Source organism: Rhea pennata, chromosome 7 (genome assembly GCF_028389875.1).
Source record: "Rhea pennata isolate bPtePen1 chromosome 7, bPtePen1.pri, whole genome shotgun sequence".
NCBI lineage: Eukaryota > Metazoa > Chordata > Aves > Rheiformes > Rheidae > Rhea > Rhea pennata.
In genome coordinates this window covers 27,631,364-27,652,268 of record NC_084669.1, presented here as the reverse complement: position 1 = coordinate 27,652,268, position 20,905 = coordinate 27,631,364, and the positions used below count along the sequence as shown (strand labels likewise).

The following is a 20,905-nucleotide window of genomic DNA, read 5'->3' as shown; positions in this document are numbered from 1 at the left end:
TTGCCAAAGCACTGAATAAACTTATATCTAAGCTATGGCATTAGCTTGGATAGTCATTAGCAAGATGACATTATTGCCCTCCTCCTGCATTTTTCAGTTTCTAACTATCCTTCCAAAACAGAATGATGGCATATAAGCACCAATGACTGAGGGCAAATCATTCATTCTTTACACAAGCATCTTATTTCAGTAGTTATGGCTCAGCCCATTCTAACACTTACAGTTTCCTCTGAATGTGGTTTTATCTGCATAGTTTACTTACATTCTGCTTCCTTTCTGCTTTACGGTAGGTCAATGATATACTTATTTTCAATTCATGTTTGTAAAAATCAGAAGCTTATCTATGTACAAAAGCTTTAAAAACAGCATAAAGTTCAATGTTATCTTCCACTGTACCTTGCATTTACAATCTATCACTTCTAATCCTGAGTACAACTCTACAGTTATTGTATTCTGGACTTTAAAAAGTTGTTTCAGGCTTATCATTTGAAACACAGCAGTCCTAGTAGTGGCAGTCTAAGACACAATTTACTTATCATCTGTGTCAGATTAGACTCTCACTTCTAATTGTAGGATCAGAAATAGAAGAATCCAGCAACTTCATTTTTAAAGCCTTTATTACAAGATCTATGGGGAAAAGCAAAAAGGCTGTGGCAGTGCAGCCATGTTACTAGATACTGGTTATTAGTAGGAATAATTTACAATATTTATTGATCTTGTATATAAGGTGGAAGACACTATTTATTTATAAAGCAATTTAATATTATATTAGATAATAGTTTTTGTAACAGTTTAACCTATCCCAGTCACATAAGAATCAAGCTAAACTTCAAATAAGTTATGTGAGTAAGAGGACTTGCTTCAGAATATTCTGGAAAACAACTCGATTTTTTTTTTTTTTTTAAAAAAAAGGAAAGTTAATATTCAAAATCCACTTGGATTTCCAGACAGAAAAGGCCCAGTAGAGTAGAAGACATCTCCCCTCAAAATAACTCTTTAACAGCTCTCACTTGGAAATTGGATATGTAGAGGGATAGGAATAGAGCAGTAGGGAATACATTCTTAGAACAAAAGAAAATAGCAGCTGCTACTATAAATGCAATGCATTTCTGCTCATTAGATGCAGACTGAAAGTTGCAAGGGAGTAGTAAGCACTTATAACTTAAAGGAAAAAAAAAACCTAATCCAGTATGCATAATTTTAACCATTACTGAATGACAGACTGGGCGTAATGAAGCAAGGACAAGCTAAAGAAAAGTAACAGGAGATTTGGGTGAGATTTTGAGCAGAGTTCTAACTCCATTCCCACCAAATGAACTCTTATTGATCCCATTCTTAATAAATTACCATTTAAATTGACATGGTTACTGAATTCTGTTACTCATTACGGATATGTCACTTTATTTGTCTAATAATTTCACAAGTATTGAGCTTTTCATTGAATGAGCCATCTTATGTCTGCACATTAAGACTGGGGCACAGCATTTTTGGCAGCAAAAGATCTCAACAGTCCACAGTATAATTCTAGCTAACTGATAATTACATAATATGATGTGTAATAAAAGGTTGAAGGTAAAGTGAAAGAGATGATTTTCATCTCTGCTACAGTTTGATAGTGGAGAGACTTCTTTGGATCCTACAGATTTACATAGGCTGGTGGTTGAAAAGACTACATTACGTGGGTTTCTATGAGGCTTGTGTGTGAGGCAGCAAAAGTTGTCCTTTGAGAGATGTACCCAGAAAAGAATATCTTCTACTGGACAGCTTAGACAAAGAGTTGAAACTGCTAAAAGCTGAGGAAAGTTATCAAAGCAGAGGGAAGAAAATTAAGGAACAAAAAAGTGCAAACATTTTATCAACAAAACCTTAGGGTAGGGAAAGGCAAACTTTTGGATACTTATAATCACAGTACATAAAACACTCTTAGACAGGAAAGAACCAAAGATCTCAGCTAGGGAGCACAATAAAAGATTTTTAATAGGAAATGGAGACATCACATTACCATCTTTCAAAATGCATGATTTTCAGAGAGGGTCCAGACAAACAATAAGAAAATCAGTTACAATCCTATAGCTCCTTTTAATACTATGAATGATTAAAAATGTAATATACAAATTGAAGTTACGTGAAGTAAAGTTACAAACTGAAGATGCTCCACAGTGTAATCTGCAAGTAACCTTATAGATTACAGCCTATAAACTGCAGGTAATAGAGTCTCTGACTTCACTAGATGATGTGCACCCATATGGGACTACAGACATTGTTATTTAACATTTCTCTGTCAGTCACCCATATCTAGGTTTTGTTTTGTTCAGCTACTGATGGATTAGAATTAGATTTTGTGCAACTGTTGCATGAATAGAACAAGCCTAAGATATTAAAAACTCTGTACAGAACTAAAATTACGTAGCTACTCAGTTATAAGACTATGACTTCACAAGAGAAAAAAACAAGTTTCTTTCTGCATAATCAAGACAGGCAGAAAAACTCAGAAAACCAAGTCCAATGTATTCCAGAATCACACTTCCAGAAAATCCAATCAATGACATTTTAAGTTCTATCTTCAAATAGACTGACATTTTTCTTCAATCCATGCAAGCATTCCCCCATGCAGTTTTAAGAGTCTGGGAAGGAATTTCAAAGAAATGTCTTCAGTTTGTTTCTATTTTCATATAATCAAGGCTGACTTTAACAAGAAGTTACACCTGACTGTGCAAACTGAGCTGGTGCATTACTGTCACAGAGAGATTAGATACTACTAAAATTAAGAACATGGAGCCACATGTCATGCTTTGCAGCATAGTTAGTTCTCTCATTACAATCTTCAGCATATGTTTCTTTAGTAGACAGCAATTCAGTATAGTTACAAGAATTACGTGTCTATGCATTTGTATTCTATATTTCAAATAATGGTGGCAGTTATCATACATACCTGCTATCAGAGTTTTTATTTTGGTTCTTGGGTGCACATAGCTCTAACGATTTTATTGGTTGGAATGTACATGTAAGTGAATAAAAAAATGAAATCCAACTATTTACATGATTAGTAAAAGTGATTCTGTATCTTTGGATTGCCATAAACTATATGGATGATTATTAAAAAAAGTACAGTAGCTGGCACTGAACTCTATGTGGCAGTAATGTACCAGCTCAGTATGTACAGCCAAGACTTAAAATAGGTAGGGAATTATATGATGCAGGTGTAGATAGGGAGGTATTAAGACTGGGCCCCAAGAACTATCAGGAAAACAAACAAACGAACACTGAAACAAAACTAAAGAATTTATGATTTACTGTGTAATTTAAGGAAAGCATCTCCCTATCTCCGTCCTACATTATGATTGGCACAAATTGCCCTTTATTTTTTCTGACAAGGTATTCATGCTTGATAGCAATGGTACAGTCTTAAAATCTACTTATATTTTGAGGTCATCTTGTCTGGCTTTATAGGATCTTTTGGAACAGAGCTCTGCAATTTTCCATCCTAAGACATATGATAGCTACACTAAAAATAGCCTTGTAGCAGTTTCTCTGTTTAAGATACACCTACTAGTATCTGTCATGCTGATCATAGTTTAGAATCCTCTTCGACCCTCAAACTATGGCTAGTGCCCTAAAGACTAACAGAACAAGTCTTAGTGTGTTCATTAAATTATCATTAATAAATTGCAATCCTAATAATCCACACTAGAACTGCATCTGTTTCTGCACAGCGAGTGCATGCAATTTATAGCATTCTCTGACCACATGGAAGGAGATGCAAATCAATATGAGGGGAGGGCATGAAAAACAAGTTAGCATTGTTTGCACAGCTGTGGTGTCATTTTCCCCCTTGCATTATGTTTTCCAGTATTCTTGTCCCAACCCGTTAAATAGCCAACGAGATTAACAAATGACTCCAATGATTTATTAAGTGCCAATAGTTACAAGAGGTAGCCAAAATCTTGGTTCTGTGACTATCCATAGAGACAATTTAGATAAATTTGGAGAACTAGGCCCCCACTAAGACCTTCCACAAAAAATATCTCACTAGTTGGGCTACTAGGATCTCCGATAGTAATTCACACCCCAGTGTCTCAGGGCTGAGGGTGGTGACTTTATAGCACTTAGTAGCAATGAATGCTGCTTGCAACAGGAATGTTTCCAGACAGGTTTTGTTTTACATTGTCCTTCAGGTACATCAAATAGTTGCATTCTGTGTGTAAGCAGAATATATCAAAAGAAAGAATATATCAAAAAGAATAAAAATGCTTGAAAAAGATTAAATGCAGTTTGATAACATACTTTCATTTCATTTGGAAGGAAGCTTTATGGTATATTGTTTGCTCTTCTGATTGAAATAGCTATCTTTTACCAAAATTGAGGGACTACAGCCAAGAAGGCCTAAACTTCAGCACTACGATATCAGCCACCATTTTCTAGTTTGTTAATTGTTTGAAAGGATCTTCTTGCTTTATCAGCTGATAAAATGAAGTTTCTAAAGCCACTAATCTAATTTTTAAAAATCTTCATTCTTCTATCACATTTTGTAGCCTGAAGATATCAAGACAAAATATTCAAATTAGCCACTTGATGTCTCCAGTCTTGTTTTACGCTCCATGTATGGTTTTTAGCGGTATAAATTATGCCTAAATAAACTTCCCAGATGGGACCTACAGACAATAATGCACTGAGGTTCCAACTTGGAAAAGTCTAACTTATTTCCTTTTTTCAAACATAAAACTGTAAGAAACGTCTTATTGGGGAAGCATGAAACTTAAAGTTACCTCAAAATATGAGCAAGAATCAAGCTAATTATATTATTAATAAGTTAAATCAACATGAAATGTAATATGCACCAATTGAAAGGAGGAATGGAGTAGGTATGGTGAGGGGGAGGCATCTGGAAAAGTGAGAGTAGGTCATTAATAGACTTGTGTTTGATAGCATCTTCCCCTAAGGTGTAGAATGTCACTCCTCCATCCTGTGAACCTTTCTTTATTGCTTTCCAACTGTTGGCTTCAACAAGAGGTGGGGAAAAGTCACAAACACATATGCTAATTTGATCAATGTTTTTTCATTAAGTGTTTCCTTGATTCAGCATAAAGATAACCAAGACAAAGTTAACTACATGCATTTAAGTGCATCATTCATCTTCCCCTTTTTCCATGCATTTCTTGCAAGTGTGACATGTAACAGCTAATATTACCCGGCTTTAAACTGCCATTACTGAGAAAAATCTATCAGATTTGAGACTAGGGATACGGAGAGACTGAAAAGAGAATAATATGGAAGTGGTTAAAGCATTAAAAATAAGGTAGAAACTTTCTTTAACTTCAAATTTTACTTTACAATGTCTTTTTTAGATGCCAGGTGATAAAATTTCCTGTCTCCCACTACCCATTGAATTATGTGTAAAAGAGTTCCTTCTGCAAATCCCCAAAGTCTTAGATATCTAGAAACAAGGAATGCAGCTGGACTCACAAAAAGGACCCTATCCTTGAAAGCTTATGAAAAGGGATCTGGAACCAACATGATCCTTCCATGTACTTCAAGCAATCCAATTTCTTGGATAAATAAACAAGAGTAGGTGTACTGGCTTGTACTGGGGAAGTGACTTATCTCTATATATGGTTTTGGTGAGGCAAAATGGAATACTGTGTACCACTGAAATCCATATTTTAATGAGACTAGCTGAAGTCTGGGGAGGTGGGTAGAAGAAGGGAAACTCTGAAGAAATAAAAATGAAGAAGAAGAGAGCTTTTGAATTAATTTTTTGTTAAAGATCTCAAACTATTTAGTCTAGCAAAATGAACATGCAATATGATTACAGTATAAAAAACCTCCATAAACAAAGTTCTGTGTACTAAAAGAAGTTTTATACTTCTGAAGAAACAAAAATACTCCATGAACAGGTAGTCAGTGGCTTAGGCTACTTTTAGAGCAGAGAGTGATTAACCACTGGAACCAACTACAAACAAAAGGAGGATGCCTTCTCTGTTGTGGAGGGTTTTCTTTCTGATCAAGATGATCTTTTTAGTCAAAGATATTGCAAGGATTATACAACACTTAGCAAAATCCAGTAGCCTGTGTACTAGTGTTGGTAAGAATAAACATTTCTGTAGTCTCTTCCAGCTTTAAATTCTGTGAAGAGTTAGACCTTCCCTTCCTCGCAGCATTTTGAAGTAAAGGTTTTGATTTACACTTCTATGCAAAATCCCATTATCCACTGAGGCATCTAGTAGCATGAAGTATATTTTTAATAAGGTTTCTACTTCACTACAGTGGAAGGGAAGAAATATGAGCACGCACAATGAAACAGTTAAACATAGTGCTAAAATGCAAGCCTGAGGGAACTGAACCATATGCCAGCCACATCTGTAGGGGTGACCAGTCAACTAATTAGGTAAGGCTTTTTACAGACAACCGATGTATATAACAAGGATATTTTAAATTCCTTCCTAAGAAAAATACTGAATACAGTGAGAGCAAATAAACTCACACTTCAATAAAATAAACTGGAAAATACTTACCAGAAAACACAGCATCTAATATTTGACCAATAGGTCTTCCATGCCAGTGCAAAGCTACATACTACTGCAGACATCGGATAAAAATATGTATTTGAGCTTGGAAACATGGAACTACTGGAGAGAGTCCAGCGTAGGGCTACAAGGATGATCAGAGGGCTGGAGCATCTGCCCTATGATGAACAGCTGCAAGAGCTGGGCCTCTTCAGCCTGGGGAGCAGAAGACTGAGGGGGGATCTTACCAATGCATACATGTATCTGAGGGGAGGGCTTCAAGGGGACGGGGACAAACTCTTTTCAGTTATCCCATGTGACAGGACAAGAAGCAATGGGCACAAACTGAACCACAGGCAGCTCCACCTGAACGTGAGGGGGAATTTTTTCCCTGTGAGAGTGACAGAGCACTGGAACGAGTTGCCCAGAGAGGTGTGGTCCCTTCCAACCTTACTGATTCTATGACTCTGTGAAACCTCTTTATGTGCTTAGAAGTTCCTCTCAAAGCAATTCAAGAGCCAAGTGAGTGGCAAGAAAGAGGTTTGTGTGAAGCAAACTCTTGAATGCATAAATTTGACTCCTGAAGGGCAAAATCTCTTTGTTTTCTGGCCACAATACTTAGCATTCCCTACTTCTTCTGATCATCATATTTTTCCAGTTGGTCATTTCTGACTTTGATTCCTCTATTTGTTTTAGAAAGATCAGCCAGGGCAAACTCTGACACATTCCAGGTCAGATGCAAATCTATACTCTGTGCTTTTGCTTCTTTGAAAACAGGACCAAGAACTGATCACTTCAGGGCTTTCTGTTTGTTTGCTTGCTTTTTAGCAATAAGAACCTTTTTTATACTCTTCACCATACGCTGTGTTTTCCAAACACTCTGGAAGTACTTCAGCAAAACTTGTCAAACCAAATAATTCATATGACTGAAAATATTAAGAGACCAATTCATTTTTTTCCTCCTATTCCTCTGCATTACAAGCAACATAGCAGTGAGGGAAAACATTACCCTGTTTTTTGCATCACATTTTTCCCCTAATCATAATACTGCTGGGAAATATCTGCTTTATGCACTACAGATGATAGAACTCCTCAACTGCGTTGGCTCTTTTTCAAAAGAATTATTTGCAGCACTGTTGTAACCACATCTTCCAGTCACATGAAAACTGACTTCTAGTGCCATCTCCAAATTCCTCTCCTCTCTAGCTGCTGTTCCTTTCCAACAGCAACTACGCAATCCATATGGCATAGCTAGAGCTTTTTAACCACCACCCTGAGCTGAATGAGATTGCCCCAACGCCACCCTAATTTATGTCAATTCTGTCCAATCAGATTGTTATTAATATATCCAGTAACGCATAACAACATTTTGCATATGCTACAAAGCATAGCTCTCGGATGACTTTTAGTCACGAGATATGAAACTGATTCAAAACTGAAAATCTGTTTGTGAAAGGTTCTATCCTTAGTCTTCCCAAACAGTTAATGTTATTTGAACCTTTCTGTCTTCCTCCTCAAGGTGGGGAGGAAAAATTAAACTGTAAAGGCACTTAATATCCTTACACTCTGTCAAAAGCAGGTGTCACAAGAGAGTTAAATAACTACAGTTCAAGGTGAAAAGGAGAATGGTGTACCTCATAGACCCCATCAACATCAAGCTACACAATAGAATCATTTCTGATCTTAGCAACTGACCCACAGGGCTGCAATTGTAGATACAACATAGATCATAGATTGACTTAGATACAAAGAACCCAGTGGTCTATCCACCTGGGCCTTGCTGTGCTGAGCATTAGTAAAGCAAGAACAAAAGACAGTCTCTGAAACAAACACCAAATGATTTAGCTAGAAAATGGAAACAAAGGAAATGAAGAGCAACAGAAGTAAAGGGATTTCCCTAAACCCCTTTCCTTAATGTATTTCCCTAGAGAAATTCTGTTGCTGAAAGAAGACTAAGAATACAGCTCTTCCCAACTCCCAGCTATTGCCATAATCACAAGATATGTACCAATACTTATTCTTCAAGATCTAAACTTTACTGTGTATTGGTTTGTTATTTAGAAGCAGAAAAACAGACAAACAGCTTAGAAGTGTAGTAAGAAATCAATGAATCTCCGATAATTTCCTTCCCAGTATGCATTGTTCTTTATGAGATGCTTCAATACAGTATTTATGGAAGCCCACTAAGCAGTAACGCAGCCCTTCTCAATCCGAGCAGTAAGACACTTTTCAAAGTTTCACTTCCAAGAAGATAATTCAGCAGTTGAAATGTTGAAAAATTTGTGGTTTATCGAGCTCTTTTGGAAAAAAGAAACAGATTGGTAGACACAACAGTGAAAACAAATTCCTCAAAGAAGGGGAGAAGTTCAGAGCACTGAATAGAGAATGCAAAAATAGCCAAAACAATAGTTCTGAAAATTCAAACTTCTAGAGAGTGTTCCTATAAGATCTCACATTTGCTTACAGAAAGTAACAAGTTTAGAATTCTAATGATGATCTGAGGTAGATGAAGACAGTCCTTTCCCATCAGATTAGTTAACCAAGATACAAAGAAGATAAATAATATTTATTACCAAATCTTGATCTTTGCTGTAAAGCCATCTAATAAAATCAGGTCAAATGTTTTCTGGTGTTCATATGAAACCCATTCAAAATAGCAAACTTTACAAACACAATGATTTAAACACCTTGCAGAGCAGCAGCACCACAGAAACAGCATTAGCCATTCATCAAAGGTCCACTATGCAGGGTGCTGACACCAAAAGTCATTTCTTCACGTCATACAGCTACTGATCTATAATCACATTGGTTTTGTTTTTGTTCATAAATGTAAGTAATTTGCATTTCTACAGCAAATAAAAAGAAGCAAGAAATTTCTGCCTTCCTAGAGAAAGGACACATCAGCAAGTGTCAACAGGCAATTATGTAAGGATTGCACTATATTAGCAAATATTTTACAAGGTGTGTTTACTGGATTTGTAGAAATAGTTGCAGTATTTTTGGTCCAAATACTCAAATATAGGTATTCATTGTAGCCATTTGCTACTGTAGCTAAAATTCAAATTGATATTTTAAGAAAACTGAGTGGTCAGAACTCCAAATCACAAATGCCCATGCATTCATTTGGTATAATCGCATGACTGTGAAGGTGCTGTGTACCAAACACTGTTAGAATTATATAGTTTTCCCTTCACTCCGGAGAACAGCGGTCCTATAGGAGTAAGACTGAAGCTAGCAGGTTGAAAAAAAAATTGCCATGTTGCTGCCTACATAAGCTGCTCTGGAATTTGTCCAATGGATAAATATACACAGGTTACCATCCCACCAACACATAACCTTCATAGATCTATATCCCCAAAAGACCGTTTCTTACTTTTAAGACAGTACTCGGTTTACTTGAATAATATATTTGAGTCATTGATTGACAGGAAAGGTGACCTTAGCTAAAAGCACAGTTCAGTGTTGCTTCCCTAAAAGGATGACAGCATAGAGAAATGTCAGGGATGACGTGAAACACTGTTTCAAAGAGATGAGGAGTCTGATGTCCACCTCTAAAGATCCAGTTTTAAAGAATCTATATTTGAATTTTACAAATGAGTGTTCCTACACACTTACACCAAGCTAAACTAAACCCCTCATCTCAACCTCTACTCAATTTACCAATCTTTCAACTCTGCGGCTAAAATTTCAGGCTTCTGTATCACTGAAAGACATGACTAGGAGATTTAGGTTGTGAATATTTCAAAACTTTAGAAGATGACATGCAAAAAAACCAGCTCATGCATGGGGTCATCTGAAAAAATAATTTCCTTATGAATCCCACAGAGATCCCCAATTGAGACAAATAAAAGAAGTTTCAGACAAATTCTGAAAGAAGGTCTAGCTTGAGCTAAACCTCAAAATCTAATAAAATGCATCAGAAATTGGATAACCCAGTCAAAGAACATAATATGGAACAATTTTCCACAGTAAAATATTCCTTAGCTGTCAAAACTAGAAATTTTGTCACATCCATACCACATCCTTCTTCAGAGAATTTGGCGTAATTGTAAGGCACTGAAAATACAGGGGGAAAAAACAAACAAACAAACAAAAAAACCCATAGCCCATTATATTTATGCCATATTTTGTGCTGGGTGAAAATTTGGAAGGGATAGCTCCATTGACTGGTGCCGGCTCATCAAAAGTCTTACAGGGAACCAAGTCATTGCCCATGTGGAGCAAGCAACAGAATAACTGGGCCTTAAGTAACCACTGGTCAAAACAAACAATAGGAGGCACCATTCCAACATCTACTTTTTAAACATGAAAACAAAAGAATTGCAATGACTAATTATGATAATTCATGCCTGCTAAAGTCTGACTGATTCGCACTTTATCCATCAGTCAGAAACAGACTGAAGTGGATGCAGGCAAATTCAGGGTATTTCAAATAAACTGCTTCAAATCAGTGGAAAATATTTTGTAAGCTTCTAGAGAAAGGAAATAATAAATCAATCCTGATAATACACATTAAAATTTGGAAAATGTTTTTAATTTTTTATTTCCATGTATTTGTAAATTGCCTTACGAAGCATCATGAAAAAAATGCTGGCATGCTGTCCTCTTAATTTATTTTTGTTATTTTTAGAATAATTGAGACCAGCTGCTAGCTAATGGTGACTAAAACATCTTTTTTTTCCTGTAAATCTACTTTCTTGATCTTCCTTCTAAATCTTTCTTGATTTGTATTGTAAAAAAAAAGGTCAGACAGACATGATAATATTTGTATGTGGAGAAAGTTTGTCAGAATATATAGCTATAGTCTATTCAAAGATTTATAGCATACACTACTTGAAAAAATCTAGTTAACTGCAATCTATAATAAATCATTCCTTTATAATAATCATAAATATTTTAGGGGAACACTAGTGGAAAGTTAGGGACAGCATAGCCCACCACTGCAGTAAAGAGTCAACTGCTCAAAGCAGTGTGTTTTTTTTAAAAAAAATATTGTTCCCTCCTTTAACAATTTGAATACGCTAGTAGGTTAATAGAATAGGCAGCAATAGAATTTATCTGCTTTTCAAAAGGCATTTTGAAGAGTTCTCATAAAAATCATAAAATTTAATAAGGAAAATAAATACATATATGTATATTTCTGTCACAGGAAAAATAACATGAAATAACAAGATGTATTTTTCCATAGACGAAGAAAAATGAACCTAATCTATAACTGTGAATTATATCATCGATACTCTTACTAAAGATTTGAAAACAGTAAAACAGAGCCATGAAATAAAGCAGTCTTGGAGGAATAAATTTCCAAAGTAAAACCAAGTAAATTATTTTGATCTTAATTTTTTGCTGTTTTCTCATAACAATTTTTTCAGATGTATTAATTTTTCAAAAATTATTTGCCAAGTCATTTCTTCAAATAGTTTTTGTTCTGCAGATCATATGGATGCAGTATATTATAAGGATTAGTCATTCATTACTGTTTTCATTGGCAGTGTAAATCACTGGGTATTCTGAATACATAGATGAGTAGGAGTTCATATGAATATGCAGAATATAAAAAAATGTGTTTTAGTTCTGTTTTTTCTTTTTTTCCTGCATAAAAGGACTAATATCTCTGAATTCATGAGCCAGATTATTGATTCACATCCAGCCTGTAACTGGAGGAACATATATTAGGTATATATTAGGTTCTCAGAGTTACGTGTTATCTTTTTGAGAAAGAAATTTTGAGACAAAGTCCCTAAAACCATTTCCCACACATGGATGCCTGGCCTTCTCAGAAATATAATTAAGGTGCACCAAAAGTAACAAGGATAAGAAAAGATGAGATACAGAAGAGAACAGCCTAGTTAGCATGGATCCCTTTAGGACCAAAAGATAAACACTGCTGTACTTTCTCTAGACACACAAAAGTATTCTGGCTGTGGAGGGAATAAATCATCAGGTTTATTATTTATTATCATTACCTTTAGTCATTTTTAAATTCCTATCTATCAAACTCCTGGTTTTAGACAAAAGCTGGCAGTTTTGCTCTGCTGTAAAATTATAACAAGCTTTTCAGCTACACAGCTGTTTTTGCCTGGGTTTTCAAAGTTAACATTGTTCTCAAAAAAATCACTTGCAAATGCAAATCTGGAAATACTTACACCAAATCTGTCCTAGTAAATAAAAAAATAAAGTAACTGTCATCTAAAGAGAAGTGGAAGACCAAGGCGAATCAGGAGGAAAAATATGTTCTATGCTGTCTTGTATTAAAATACGCTATAAATACGTAAAGTACTGTAACACAAAAAGACAAAGCTTAAGGTTATTAAAGAATTGCTTTATCAAGCTTGTAAAACCAAAATTAACCAAAATGTTATTAGGAATCAAGTGTAGAGTTACAAAAACAAAACAAAACAAAACTGTTTCACATACTGGTAAGCACTGTAAGGCTTGAATTCTCATACAGATATATTTAAGAAAGTAAATCTTCAGTAGTTTTAACAACCCAGGGTATGCACTGTGGTTTGCAGAGCAGACACTGGATTCATTCCAGGAGATGGAAGCACTCCAGGTAAAGTCAGGATGCTAGGAGCAATTATGGCAAACCCAGAGCCTTCCTCTTGTTAAAAGGAAGAGCGGCTTATTAGTCCTGGAAATCTGTCACAACCAGCCAGTGGAAAAAAAGGGAGTGGGAGATATTCCAAGTAAGATGCAACAAAATGGTTCGCAAACAAAGCACTCCCTATAAGCTAGGATTTTTTTATATATGTATCTTAATATCTCACAGAAAAAACAATATCCACTTCAAATCTAGCCTATACTTACCTTGCAGCAAGAGGAGAAGCTGGACAGTAACAGTAGAGCTTTAAATGAAAAAATCTTTACAGTGCAAAACTTGTAATAAATTATTAGCTTACTCTTAGAACTTTAGTGCCTGGGCAGACACTTAAGAACCACAAACATACACATAGCCAAACAAACCCAAATTACTGCAGAGATCCAAAGCCACTGTTGAAAGTTTTGGTTTTCATTACCTTCACTCAGTGATTAGTTTAGCTTGAAAGGGCATCAACTTTAAATTGTTTAATTAGCTGACTGTAACAGATATAGCTGGTCCTTGGAAGAATAGGAGATGCATTATTTTTGTTTTCCACAAGTATTGCACAGACAAACAGTGAATGGGCTTCAGGTTTTAAACATACTACAACCAAAATGACAAGATGCCAAAAGGCAGTCAGGTTCTTTAAGTCACTGCTTTGCAATGTTGCTGTTTCTCACTCCTAACAGGAGTGCAAATTCACAATGCGGTCTAAACAGTGTGAAAGAAAGGAGTAACTTAAATCAAGGCTTTTACAGTTCTCCAGTAGTGCGTGTCACTCAAACCACAGCCGCTCTTAATCCCAGTTCCAATAAACAGTGAAAACTATTCCCTTAAAGTCCACGTTGCAAAGCAGAGTAAAGGAAGTGGTTCAAGAGACCGTCTTTCTCCGAGGCCCCGGGGAACGCGAGGATCTTTAGCAGCCAAGTCAGCTCATTAGAAAAAGGCAGAAACTAGCTCAAAAGCAAACACTTCCATGGAATAAAGGGGAATTATTCTTAATGTGTCTAGATTTCAGTAAGCTTTCTAAAGAGGAGAAAATTCAATGGGACAAAAATTTCAGAAGTCGATTAGTTGTCTAGGATTTTTTTTTTAACAGAAAAATGTTCTTTTTTCAGCGAAGATGATGAGATATGTCTTTACATCTCAAATGTTGAGCATTTTTTCAACAAGGAGAATGTATTTCCAGAGTATCCATTGTTAAAGCAGACTCATCAAATTATTGCTATGTGGTTTAGTGGTTGCAGTAAGAAATTCTAGGTCACAGCTTTGGCTAGCTCTGCCTGCCATGGCTTCACTTTCATCCATGGTCAAGTTTTTTAGCTGCTCTGAATTTATATACTCCCAGAGTTCGTTTAATTATATCTTTCAAATAGGTGTGAACTCGCGCTTATTTAATACTAGTAAAATACTTAGTAATTCTAGCGCAACTTTCAGCTGAGGGTCATTAAATAAAAATGTTATTTCTATAACCTGAAGAGATGATGATGATTTAAGGACATTTTCTTCTTCCCTTGCTCGTTGAAATTTGGCCCACACCACAAATAAAATCCTGACATGATGGCTAGGGGGAGTGAAGGGATGGGGGAGAAAAGGCAGGAATTTGCCTTCAGTCCCAGGACCAGCACAGGAAAAGTGGTACTACACTTCATTTTCTCTCAAGAGCCAAGAGAAAACCCAGAATAACAATCAGCTTCATGTTCTGCATTCAGTTGGGAACACCTAGCACGCACCTGTATCACCATTTTAACCCGAACCAGGAACAGTCGTCTTTCTTAAATCTTGTGACTGTTCTCCCTTGCCCTGTTTGTGTTCACATTTCAGAACACATACATGCTATAAACACAGTTCTGTGCTAAAATGTGCTGTGACTGCTAAGGAGCAGTCAGTCTAGGTGGCAAGACCAGCTCTTGTCATAAGGAGAAAAACACCGACCTGTGGAAAGTATGGGTGTCAAGTCCCTGTTTTTTCCTTTATAAATTCACTGCTATAAAGCTACAGGACCTGCTAATGTAGATATAACCCTACACATTGCCCATCACTTGAGTTGGGCCCCAAACAGACTGAAAACAAAGCACCCAAATTGCTACAGGCCAAGAGAGGGAACAGAGAGTTTACTGATAAGGAAGATTTCAGTAAGGGAAAGAGAGTGATTAAAGAAGCAGATTGAAAAAAGTGAGGCCTTTCCCCCCAATCTCTGAGAATTGCTACAAGCCAAGAAAATAAATTTAAGAAACTCAAGCAGGATATATGACTCTTTCAATTTCTACTGAATTATAAATTAAATGATTTTCAAGCTTTCAATGGAATACACAGGTACAACAGAGCCATAATAGTCAGATTAAAAATACATTATGGATTCCAAGGAGACTAAGCTATATCTCTGGGTAACTCAGTGCAATTTATTAGTCCTTGCAGTCTGGCTGCTATTATTATCAAGAGCAATTATTCATTTTAAAAGTATGACTGTCAACTTAAAAATGTCCCAATGTAACCTAAGCCCCCTGCTAGCCTACAGACTTCAAGCTATCCAGAAAACAGATCTTTAGGGGGTATATCATGAATTATTTATTTCTCAGCTTTTTAGGGTCATTCTTTATAAAAGAATTACAACCATGTAACTACGATGGTGGAAAGAACAAGAGAATCTTTGAAGTGCAGAAACACTATGAGATACAGGTTTTTCAAAATCGAGTGCTGAACCAAACCTGAACCCAGTTCAAGCTGTCCAACTAGAAATGAAAATGAATCATTATTTTGGAAGTATTCCTGAAAAATTCCACCTCTAGCTGACACTCCAGTCACAGCTAGCCACAAATCAAAACCAAGCCACTACATTTGACTGGAGATATTAACTGTCATTGTTGGTTCTTGTCAAAAGATTCTTGAGTATTATGATTACAGCAATATCTGCAACAAAGTCTTATTTACAGGTCATCCCCTCTGGGAAAAAGTTTAAAAAGAAGTTAAACCGAAGATACTACTTCTAATATGTTGTTATATTCTTTACTAAATAAACATAAGTTTAAGTCAAATGAAACTTCTCAGTAGCATTCAGTTTGCCAAGAGATGCCTAATATTTTTTGTTTATACACAAAAAAACCCCACAACATAGATAAGCCTTCTCTAGCTACATGAGTCCTCTTATCTTACCTTACGACATCTGGCAAGATAAGAAAACAGATGCAGGATACTGACATCTTCATTCAAGTCACTGATGACCTAGAAAGAATCTAACTGAAAAACATGACTCCTTGTGCTATGCCTCAGTGTGGAAGTTACTATTCGTTTTCTGCAGTTTGCTATATTTTGATATAAATATGTTCAAAATAAACATGCTTACACTAGATGCAAAATGAATAGCATGTTACACCAGCAATTAATCAGAACACTGGAACATTTTCCACAGAAGCTACAACTGTTCAAAACCCCTCTGCTCTCACCCACACAGGACAACCCCCTGTACCTCTACTTTCTTACTAGAAAAAAAAGTTGCATCTGTTTCTTTGGAAGTAATCTGTGCTGGACAGTGTTCTAATTCTCAAAGAGTTGACAATAACATACTCTCAGCAACATTTTCAAGCAATTTTTAATGAATTCTCTTTTCCTCTAAACCCAAGAAAAAAAGAGACGAATAGGGACAATTTAAAAGCAGTTGAGCACTCATTCTCCACCATATCTTTGATTCAAAATACATTAGTGACTAAATAAAACAAACTATAAATACAGAGAAAAGGTTCAACAATTACTTTATACTCTTATATATACCAGAACTGGTAGTAAACAAATTTGAAATTCCACAGCATTTTTTTTTTTGGCATGTAACTAAAAGGTCTTCCTTTTTTTGGAGAACCATTCATTCATTAAACTCTTTGCTGAGGGATAGGAAAAAAATTTTGTGCACACAATACATAATTTTGCCACTAATTAGGCTGGAATTTGGCAATGGTAGGAACATGCTGTATCTTTGACATCATCAGTATGACATTAGTGCTGGAGAGCTAGAGCCACTTTCCTGAAATATGTTTGATCTAGAGGCATAAGAAGTAACCGATATAAAGGGTGTACACTATAAAAAGATGTAAAACAATTTTCTACATCTAGCCTTTATGTTTTTACAGCATGAAAGAACGTAAGACCTTTTTCTATGTTCTGCAAAGTTAATATGAGGGTTATATGGGATATCCATCAGTTTCCCAACGTCCTTACTTCCTGTAGCAACTCAGTTTTGACATGCTTTTAAGCAGTATCTCTGAAAGCATAAATGGAAATGAGTGTTTTTTCCTCAGAGGTTTACATTGTCAGAGATACTGCGGCAGAAATGGTGAGGTGGACATATGTTGGCTGGAGAATGTATTTTTTTCAGCTACACAGTCATGTACGTGCTCTGTAGCTGACCCATTTGTGTCCGAGACAAACGGAGAACAAGATACAGTGCAATTCACATTAAAAACAAGGAAAAAGAACTCCAAACTTTTCTACTAGTCTGTCAAGAAATACATCGTTTATTCATTGGTTCTTCACGTTTCCTAGCAAATACGACATTCTATACAGCAGAAACGTAGGAAAGTTAACCTTGGAGCAATTACACTTCTGCAGTCTTTCTCAGCTTTCATTTTTGCTTTTCCTTCAACAAGTTATTAGTGTTAACGATATGCTTGGCTAATCGCATCCTCACAGGACCAGTTGGTGTATGGCACAGCTATATTTAAGCTAAAGACACTAGTAGGCTTGCTTAGACCTTTATACTGCATGAAGTTACTTAGCTAACTAAATGGGAGAGTGTCAGGTCACACTACCTGTGGACTGGTACCAGCCTTAGCAGGCACATTGCAAAGGTTTTGCAGTAATGTCTAGGTCAACAGAGAGAGTAAAAACAAAGGTGCAGGTTAGTACAGATGAAAAAAAATCTCCAGAAGAACATCATTCAAAAGTTCAAGTTTTACCCAAAATGAGCAAGGTATATTTTTCCTTAAGCACCAAGTACTTATACTTTTCTGGTTCCTTTATTTACTGTAATCCCCACTACAACTCCACCTTTCTTATTAATGCTGGTATTAAAGAAATGACAAAAACACATCTTGCTAGAAGTTCAGCTTTTGCCTTTAGTTGAAGCAAGCAGGACAGTATGTGAATTTCATCAGGTACAAGAAACTGTAGACTAAGAACTCTGTTTTTACACAGTCTTTGGAATAGCACTTTTTTCCTTGTGAATCTTTTCTTTTTTCTAGTGAGCGATTGCACTATAGTGCTTTTACTAACAATACATTTACAGGAGAAAACGAATGATGTTCAGCAACTGTATTACTTTAACTGAAAAAAATAGCCTGGCTTAAAAATGAAGATGACAGATTTCAACAATTTTAAGTAGGAGTTTTATTGTTCCATTAGTATACGTAACTTGTATAATGTTACACAAATAATACTTATGTATCTACTACTTATATAGTACCACCTTGATTTTTATCCATAACTGATAAGTGTACACATATTAAAGGTTTTATACTGGAGTAACTTAGTCCATTTTTATGCATGCACCAGCGTAACTGTTCTCACAACATTACACATCAGAACTGACATAGTAAATCTGATCCAATAACTGTAAAACAGATACCTGTTATAGAAGTTGATGACTTTTACATCCTTGATGAGATAGTACTAGGTGGCAGATTCTGCTACCAGTCCAGAGCTGTAAATGAAACAGTATTTACTGGTCACCATACTAGCTGCATCAGGCAACTGAAAACCAGATGATACGTAAGACAAGGCCCAGATGATTCCTGAGATTTTTCATAAGCATATAAGGTATGCTGACTGAGGCAAAAAGTGAGACCTCATGTGAGACAAAGGTCTAAATTTTGAGGAATTGAAGGAATATATTTTTTTTCAGGCATCTGCAGTTCATTCCTGTCATGCAAATAATTGCCTAAAACCTCTTTAGAGAGTTTCCACTTCCTATATAAATAATAAGTTGACTAGAAATAATCTCCTGGAACACAGTTAACGCTAAATAAGAGAAATGCCCACTCTGTAACCAGCATAGCCTTGTAACTCCAAATGAAGCAGCAGCATATACTCTAGTGAACAAATGAAATACCAATTCTGTCATCTACCATAATGGAAAGTTGGGATAATGCATAAAAAGCAAAACCATAGATAATCCAGGGTATATAAAGAAGGCATTAAGAAAGTCAATGAGAGTGCAATTTTGAAGCAGGAGGGCTCTGTGACGATTCTGGTGCAAGCAGGTTCACATACCATGGACGAGGTGCTGCTTCCAGACCTGAGCTGGATTAAGAACCACCAGTACTTCCACAAAAAGCAGCTTCCAGTCCCATCCTTATCCACTCTTTTCACAGGTCCCACTACTCTCCAGTAGCTCTCCTCATCTCCTATTATTCACTGTTGACCTGTGCCATCCATTAATTAACCTTTTCCACTAATTAACCTTTTATCTTAATCTGTCACTCTCTTCTCCCTTCTGACACTGTTCTAATTTATTTTCTTGAAGCCTCACTCTACAGAAGCATGCAAACACAGCAAGCTTATACCTATTAGCAGAAAAAATGTGATTGCCCTCCCATGAGAACATAGAGAAGAAGCAGCAAACAACCAGGCTCCATATCTGGTTTCCTGGAGCTTGTTGTAGAATGGATATAATGGCACCCCAGTTAAACACAGGAAAGCAGATGAGCAGAGATGCGCACTCCCAAAAGTACATATGAAACTCTCCACACATTTCAAAATCAAGTAATCTCTTCTCTCTTCAGGCAGCTATTTGCATATTTTTATTGCATTTAACACCCATATATCTAAGGAGCTCCAAGCACAGCCCTTCTTCATTTGGTAGCCATTTACAAAGCACTGAGGATATTTAAGAAATGCCCTTAGTGAATGATCTCCTACAGTATAAGGCAAGTTACAGAAATTCCCAAGTGACAGTAACTCACAGGGCTCTCCTCACTCACCTGCTGTTTCTGTGACTGGTGATGGCACCATGAGCAGCAGTTCCAAGGCAGACACTTCCAGAGGGGTAAGACTACATCTGCTCCTGGTTCTCCTCTCACTAAGCTCTGCTGCTCTGCTTCTTTGCTGTCCTTTTCCTTCCCCATGCTCTCTCAAATTCCTGGGTCAAACAAGAGAAAGGATAGAGTAAAAGGGCTAAGTTGCCTCAGTTACTGTTTTGGCCATGGATGCTGAACTGTTAAATCATTACTAGAGACAATAATACACTACCTTTTAAAAAGGAATAAATAAAACACTTCCAACGCCAGTGCTACAGCTAAAAAGTCTACATGAAGGTTTGTAAAATGATGCGAATCCACACCAGGCTGTCTCTTACAACTACTTGAATCCATTGTGGTTTTCATACAATTATTAAGCAACACATTAACACCTTAACATCAAGTAAGTGAGGAGGCCCTAGGGCTCGAAACCACAAACTGACGTTTCAGACTGTCAGGTAGCAGCTGCAAAACCCCTGTGCTTCAAGAAGTTCTATTATGCCAATTCCTTACTTGGTAGTTTGAGACTTAAGTCTCACAGGCGCTGTGCTCTGCACTCTACCCACAGCAAATTACTAATGCACACAGGATGTGTTTACAAAATTCTACATACGAAAGAGCTAGAAACAAAGACAAAAATCAATTGCTGTAAAGCATATTACCCACTGTCTCAGTTGCTTCTTATGAAGTGGATATCTGTTGCTGTCTAATAATCATTAGTATAGCATACAGTACAAATTACATTGATCAGTAAATACCTAAAGGGAAAGGGTCAGTGCAGGACATTTCATTGCTTCATATGCAGACAGCTCATG

At 36.4% G+C, this 20,905-nt stretch overlaps 1 long non-coding RNA gene across 1 annotated transcript; it reads right to left on the bottom strand.

The window, feature by feature from the left end:
- Positions 1-18,716: 18,716 nt before the first annotated feature.
- LOC134142556 (uncharacterized) lies at positions 18,717-20,905 on the bottom strand. The gene is made up of 3 exons (XR_009958914.1): positions 20,849-20,905; positions 20,055-20,212; positions 18,717-18,775 (listed from the first exon to the last, which is right to left on the bottom strand). It is a non-coding gene; the product is annotated as an uncharacterized LOC134142556 (long non-coding RNA).